This window comes from Macrobrachium nipponense, chromosome 15 (genome assembly GCF_015104395.2).
Source record: "Macrobrachium nipponense isolate FS-2020 chromosome 15, ASM1510439v2, whole genome shotgun sequence".
NCBI classification, from domain to species: Eukaryota; Metazoa; Arthropoda; class Malacostraca; order Decapoda; family Palaemonidae; genus Macrobrachium; species Macrobrachium nipponense.
Window position 1 is genome coordinate 45578635 of NC_087208.1, and position 7231 is coordinate 45585865.

The 7231-nt window shown below is 33.1% G+C and overlaps 1 long non-coding RNA gene across 2 annotated transcripts; it reads right to left on the bottom strand.

Moving 5' to 3' along the window:
* Nucleotides 1–800: 800 nt before the first annotated feature.
* Nucleotides 801–6537, bottom strand: LOC135226868 (uncharacterized). Of its 2 annotated transcripts, XR_010317298.1 has the most exons (4): nucleotides 6387–6537; nucleotides 4433–4548; nucleotides 3999–4059; nucleotides 801–3166 (listed from the first exon to the last, which is right to left on the bottom strand). It is a non-coding gene; the product is annotated as an uncharacterized LOC135226868 (long non-coding RNA). The 2 variants fall into 2 exon arrangements; XR_010317297.1 differs by lacking the exon at nucleotides 6387–6537 and having other exon boundaries at nucleotides 4433–4608.
* Between the last annotated feature and the right edge of the window lie 694 nt (nucleotides 6538–7231).

Consider the following 7231-nt stretch of genomic DNA (forward strand, 5'->3'; position numbering starts at 1 on the left):
TGAAATGATGCTTCAAAGAACGATATATAGAGAATGTGGATATAGAAGAAAATGTTCAGAACTGCTTCAGTTAAAGAATAAAGGGCATTCAGCTAATAAAGAAATAAACAAATAAAATAAAACTTCATTAAAACATTACTATGCTCAGAGAGAGAGAGAGAGAGAGAGAGAGAGAGAGAGAGAGAGAGAGAGAGATTCCCTGAAGTATGCAGGGGTTCGTCTACAAAATACGTGGACTTAATAATTAATGTAATATCCTGATTTATCTGCTCCTGCAGGGCAAAAGGTTTACAATTCTGCAAGTTCAATGTTGTGCTGTAAATTTACAATGTTTCTGTCTGTGGCAGCTTTTGTAATAGCTGAAGGAATGCCCTGCAAGTTCACGAAGAATGAGAATTCATTGAAAATGGATAGCTGGAAGCAGGTCTAAAGAATACCAGGTCAGACCGCTTCCGACCAAAATAAGGACAATCTCGCGCATGACGTCACGAGGCTGCATCTGGCCGAGGTTCAGGTAAAAAAATATCATCAGTCAGACTCAGAGTCAGTATTTGAGTTCACCAGAGTGAAGAACAAGGAAGCTCTCTTAGACCGGATTCAATCCTTTAATTCAGCAGTACCTGAAGATTAACGGGGACCTTTCTCACCCAAGGTCGTGACACAAACAATTCCCATAGTGACCCTTCATTTTATTGTTTTCTTGGTTTTCTTTTATGGCCACATGCCAGTAACGTCACAAATATGCCACTAGCCAACAAATGTGCTAATTACTTTTTTAAATCTAAAAGAAAAACCTGGAACTTGGTGAAAACTAAACAGAAAGCTGAAATATATTAATTCTCGTACAACAAAATTATGAACAATTTGAACAAAGTAATGAACAACTTGCTTTCACAAACATCTTCCCTTACTCAAATTTTCAAGTACAAATTTTTACAATGATCAATTGAATATTGATTTGATTATATTACTGAAATTCAAGGGAAATGGTATGAGATATTTTACCATATCAACCTAAAAAAATTAAAATAAAATGAAATAAAATAAAATCTACATATGTGAAGACTTTGTTGCACAGAGGGTTCTAAAATTTACATAACCAATAAATCAGATTAATAAGTGTGAATTCCTCCAGTCATTTAATTCAACAAAGCCGTGAGCATTTGAAATATTTCCTTATTAAATTGTATGTATCAGCACTGCCTTCAATGTCTTTGTTCCTAAGTCCAGACAGCTATATACTGTTAAAATTTCAGTTCTGTTAGCTACACAAAATTATTTTCAGTGGAAGCCGCCACACACCCGCACAACCCCCCGATCGCGGTTTAACAATTGCGAATTCAGTCATTCGCTGGTTTTCCCTGTGAAACCTATCTCCAAATATATGGCAGGAAAACTTACTAATTCCTGGATATTTTTTGAGAGCAATTTGCTTACTTGGCTACATATTGAATCACCCTCAGGTTAAGATTGCCCATAACAAAAACCCAGACAGCTAAATATTTCCCATTTATTGCCTTCCAATTCTCTTAAAAATTTTCTTCTTTGCTTCCAACTTCTCCAATTTTAATTTTACTTAAATTTACACCTTACATGTAAACTCAGCCCAATCGTGAGAATCTTATTAGCTAAGAGATACCCCTGTCTTATTTGTCGATTGAAACATTTTGATCAGGGGCTAATGAAGTAATATAAAAAGCTCACCAAGAAATGAATTTCCCTTTTACATGTAAAGCCTTGGCCGATATTGAGTTCTACGAAAAAGATACTGGTTAGTCTCAAGATGAATTGAATCATTCAAGAATTTATACCTGTCAGTTCCACTATGCAGAATAAGCCCTTCTCTTAACTGAGCTAGGTTATCAATTAATTATAAACTGTACTTTTACCGTCAACAACAAGCTCTCTTTAATTCAGCCGTTTTTATTTATGCTTAATTATTGATTCATATATAGAACCTACAACTCTTATTGATATAAGAAAACTAATCTTAATAATGTAATAATTAAGAGTTAGAACTTTTACATGCTAGCAGTGTCTTGAAATATAGAGCTGCTATAATAATAATGCTTCTGATTGGGTAACTTTCCAGTATTTAGAAGACTAATTTTAACCTTGTATCCAAGGCTTACAAAGCTGGATTATTTTTGTGGTAAACTTCGTCAAAATAAGATTATACTTAACTACTGAAACATTATGGCAAGTGGTCCATTTGTTACCAAAATTTAGGCCAAAATTTAAAAAAATTTGAAATATTCTGTCCTAGAATGCAAATATTCAAATACTTTACTCTGTGAACATCCATCCTGCATTAAATCAAGCCTTTATATATGTTACAATAACTCAAGAGCTAGAAGTTTAAAGATATTAGCCCTGAATTAACTTTGTTACTTTGATTCAGTGACTGCAACAAACTACAGTTTAAGGCTTTAACTCCAAAGAACCTACCATAACGGGAACTACTTCAACAGTATTTGTAAGACACATATATTAAGAAAAACTATCAGTCATCACTCGCTCCCACGACAAAAATATTACCTGCTTATGTAGTTAACGCATCTTAAGGCCATCTCTGACTACACGTTATTTTTATCATTGAAATTGGGCTAACTGCTGACTGATATTAAATCAATATAGCTTTCTAATAAATTATTATACGTCCTTTCGCTTAGAACTCCACCTGGTGACTGATATCACTTTAGCAGGATACTTAATGAACTATACACTCTGGAACACACTGATCTAGCTATGATACACTAAATTGACAAGGAATTAAAATTTGTTCCTGAAACATAGCAAGTTATTTGATGGCTGCTTTCAAGCTGGTAAGAGCAATCTGAGGCAAAATAACTCTTATCATTAACCATATCAACAGAAGGGTACTCTAAATTGATAAGAAAATAAAGTACATTCTCTATATCTTAATACATACCAAGCTGCTGTCTAGCTGGTATGAGTCCATACTTAACTAACAGCTGAATTTGACTAAGTTTTCACTAGCATTTGTAACCATTACATTAGCAAATTATAAAAAGTTTGATTAAAAAAAATTGAAGCAGGTGCTGAAGAATGTTTGTTGCAGAAACTTCCATATTTCTTGGAGGTATATGTGATGCTCCACTTGAAAAATGCAGAATATCTTGACTAGTCTGTCCTGAATACTTAGCTAAAATGAAACAGAATTGGATCAGTTCTGAAACTGCTAAAAAAGTAAGGGTCAGGAAGCAGTGTAATTTCAGTCTACATAACAGAAGGAATTTAAAATTCTCAATTGATAAAGGGTTTAACTGAAGGTCAATATGAAAGGATAAAAGAAAAGATGGATAATGAAAATTGGGAAAGCCAAAGCCATAGCTACTTTAGCAAGTGGTAGGTTGAAGCAGAACTAGGGATCAAATCAACTGAATTATATTCAGGAACAGTCCTCTGAAAGAGACTGACACAACTAGGAACAGTGACTCTGTTAGGTTTTTTGGTAGCACTAGGATAGCAATGAAAATCATATTTAGACAGAGCTCTTTGGTAGAGCCAGACCATAACAAGGGACATTGAATCTGGGAGGTTTTCTGTAATCACTAAAGATAGCAACAATGTAAATGTAAGCACTGAGAATCTCATTTAGACAGAGCAGACAGACCACAACAAGGGGTAATGAGTTTGGGGGACATCTTGTACTATGAATATAGGGATGTGGTACATACTATAAATCTACCATTCTATCTAATATGAATATCTGATAATACCAATAATCATATTATAACTTGAATAAATTTTCTGACTAAGCTCTTACAATGTCACTTCAAGACTGCATTTTCAAGTAGACAAATGAACCTTAAAAGTAATTGAATAAAAATGATAAATCAAATTCCAAGTTGACAGAGCGTAAAATTATACCTCTTCAAAACCCTTTAGAGCTTTACGAAACTATCTAGTCTTGAAATTTAAACGACTAAGTTTCAAGAACCACAGAAAAGCTTTTAATTTCTGAATAATCTTACCTACAGTTCGGACTACAAACCTTCCTGGGACTTTTAGGACATCGATTATTCAGGCGCCGGTCTGAAATTAAATTTGATCTTTCAATATTGATGATACAGGATCAAAAGTATTCTAATATTTTTATTAAGTGTCGTAGAGATTACTTTTACAGACAAACTCAAATGGAGATAAAGTGAGGAACAGATGACTGTGTTCTGCAGATTGTCTCAGTCATGATTATTTCGAGACGATAGATGGCTCTGTAGTCTGTAGACTACAGACTACAGAGCCATCTATCGGGAATATTTGCAGCCAAATACTATCCAGAATCCAATAACACAACTGCCTATGACACTATTAAATGTCGAGTAGTAAATATCATTGGTTTACTTTATATATGAATGAATTAATCCATCACAATGATAAAAAAATAAAGAGATTTTGGAAGACTTACAACGGCTGCTGACGAGATGATAAATCTTTTTGATGTCCAAAGTGCAAATGACATGGGGATGAATAGGCTACACAAGTCAAAGATTCACAGGGCTTCAGCTACATAAAATCCGGCAGCTTTGTCACGAAGATGTGCATAGTAATGGCTCGAGTTGATTTGAGATGTGGTCAATATCAACGTACATGTGAAAGGAATGCAAGACAGTATCAACGTACATGTGAAAGGAATACAGGAGTTAATTATGCAAATTATATGGGATATTTCTAAAGCCAATGGCCTTTGTTAACAAATGAGGCTTCGCCCATGAATATTCACTTACGGTCTTTTCGGCAAAAAATGAATGGCATATATTTTCCCACTAAATCTTTGATGCAAATGAGATTGACCTCTATTATTTTCTTTCAAATTACTTGCACCGAAACACCACTTTACTCAAGAAGAGCATTTTTGGTAAAGCATGCTTTCATAAAAAAAAAATACGTGAGACAAATTGATAACATGTTACTCTGTACAACAATGGTACTGGGTATAAAAAAAAAACTACATTTAAAACAAAACAGTCTAATTAGTAGAGATTGCACACCATAAGACCTGTGCTTAACCTAACATGCTCAAAACCTGTTAATAATAATGCCAGGTATATTTTTTTCAAAATCTGGATATCACTTTTGACTGAAAGCCTGCATGAATCTATCAACAGTTATTCGTAAATTGCTATATATTGCAATCCCACAATAGATTAACCCAAAACCTGACCTTAAAAAGAAATTTCCATGGCCATAAACCACTTAACACATACAGAACCTTACGTCTGATCAGTTGAAACTGCAAAACGTTTTAAACTCAGTAATTTGAAAACGGATTTCACTTTTGTATGGAAGGCAGTAACAGTACTAACTTGACCTACATCAGTGAGGAAAAAATCAGATGTGCCTGATCCAATAATGGCTCAGGATTTAGACCTTGGCATACATCAGCCTAACTTAATTTTTCAGTAACTACATTGCACAATAGAGCATTAAAAACTACTTTCATATATAAACACAGAAAAGCAAATGCCATACACTTTTTAGTTAGAATATTAAAATATACCAGTTTGTTTATGAACAATCTAATAAACCTTTATAAACATTGACCTAGTTTTAACCTCTTGTATATTAACCTAAATTAAGGGTTAATTGTCCAGGTAAGATCTTCAACAATTCTGGGTATATTTACCCCTTACCTTGAATTTCACTGCATACATGATTTACTTTCACTAAAAAGTTACCTAGTATTAGAATATGCCCATGGCTGATTTATCGTGCCATAAATTTTATCACAGACTACGTTAAATAGAGTATCACTGTCCACTGGACCGTGCACTGTCCATGACTGTACCGAGGGGGCAGTCCCTATTTTCGAGTATTTCATCTTGTATATACCTATATATGCAATAACATTTATAGAAGAAAAGGTCTCGTTTTGGGAAAAGAAAGACCCCTCCCATAAAATAACTCTGGGTACCAGCCTGCTGTCTATGGTTTGTGCATAGCTTATATATCATGTAAAACACTTTGTCTCAGTCTCCAAAGGCTTTTTGACTCTTGCTAAAACAACAATGTTGAATATATTCACCAAGGTAGGTTTTACACCTAAGCCTTAATCTATCTTTAAAGTCCTATGGACTTAGGCTAATTTCTTATCAATATCAATATCACCTTTATACAATCCTTTGCATAATACACATCATTTTTCTCCTGCTTAGATACTCAGTTTCTCTGGACTAACAGATATGTTCCTAAACTCCACAAAGGATCGCACTATAAGTAACCTTACACTCACTTCAAGAGGATTTGAGTGTCTTCAGATCCACAGAAATTAACCTGACCCATCGTCACTATTCAAATAGACCAGTAGAGTAGCCTCGGCTAATCTAGAGTTTCAGCAGACGGTTTCCTCAAACACAACTAACCTCAATAGGGCTCTGAATCATGAAGGTTCTTCACTGAGACACTTTGACATAGAATAGGATATTCTATGTCAAAGATTGTATTCGTCGCCAATTCTTTGTCATGGTTTCAGTGAGTTTTATGCTTCCTTAGAACGAGATGTTATCATGTTAACTGAAAATCACATCCTTGGACACTGAAGAGAGTAAGCTTCATACCGGCTCCTCAAATCTTTGGTTTTACTGTCCACTTAATGTGTTTGTTTCATCAAATCATTTCTCTTTTTTTTTTTTACCCAACGTTCTGATCTCGAACCCTTTCTTGATTCTATTTTTCGCCATCGTTATGAGAGGCACTAAAATAGTCGATATTATTTCATTTTTTTCCAATATACAGACGTCGACTTGATATATATATATATATATATATATATATATATATATATATATATATATATATACTATATATATATATATATATATATATATATAATATATATATATATATGTATATATATATATGTATATATATCTATATATATATATATATATATATATATATATATAGTATATATATATATATATATATATATCAAGTCGACGTCTGTATATTGGGAAAAAAAATGAAATAATATCGACTATTTTAGTGCCTCTCATAAACGATGGCGAAAAATAGAATCAAGAAAGGGTTCGAGATCAGAACGTTGGGTAAAAAAAAAAAAAAAACAAAAAAAAAAAAAAAAAGAGAAATGATTTGATCGAAAAGGCAAAAACACATTAAGTGGACAGTATATATATAATATATATATATATATATATAATATATATATATATATATAAATTATATATATAGATATATATAAATTTCA